Source organism: Helobdella robusta (assembly GCF_000326865.2).
Source record: "Helobdella robusta unplaced genomic scaffold HELROscaffold_5, whole genome shotgun sequence".
Taxonomy (NCBI): Eukaryota; Metazoa; Annelida; class Clitellata; order Rhynchobdellida; family Glossiphoniidae; genus Helobdella; species Helobdella robusta.
Genome location: NW_008705254.1, coordinates 7,156,814 through 7,157,616, shown reverse-complemented (window position 1 = coordinate 7,157,616; position 803 = coordinate 7,156,814).

Genomic DNA, 803 nt, shown 5'->3' with positions numbered 1-803 from the left:
CGTGATAAATCCGTGGTAGTCATGCCGATATATGATGATTTTAGACGCATACAATCGTCAACTGGACAGGAAAATTTATATATGACATGACTACGTTTCAGTTGTGATTCAACACGTGGTGTGCAATTATTTATTAAGATGAGGTTTGATGTTTTAGTGTTTTTATAAAAAATCCTTAGTTTGATTTTATCATTAGGATCTGTAGGAATTATATTGTTTTTTATTATATTCTTCATTATCAATTCATCGATTTTATAAGAGGAAGACATGAAATTACGGTAGTACAGTATAATATCCTTCTTTTTGTTGTTATTATTGTCATTATTAGTGTTGTTGTTATGGGTGTCGACATTGTTATTTTCGTTGCTATTATTTTCAGGGTTATTACAGATGCCGTTGATGTTGTTGTATCTATCATTGTTGTTATTGTTGTTGTTATTGTTATTGAATTTATTGTTAACCTGAATAATGACTTTTTCAATCTGATTTAGGTCGTAGTTATTGTTAACAAGTAATTTAGTGACACGTTTGATTTCCGATTGAGCATATTCAACTGTTGTCGAGTGTGTAAATGCGCGATTGATGAATGATCTAATTGTGCTGATTTTATAACCTTCAGTGCACTCACTTATTCCATTTAAGCAGATGCCTTTATTGGTATTTTTTATGTAAACAGAAGTTGTAAAATTATGGTTGTCATGTTTAACAAGAACATCAAGGAATGGTAGAGATCTATTGGCTTCGTGTTCTATTGTGAAATTAATTTTTGACTGGTTGAAGATCATTAAGAGTTGTGAACATAG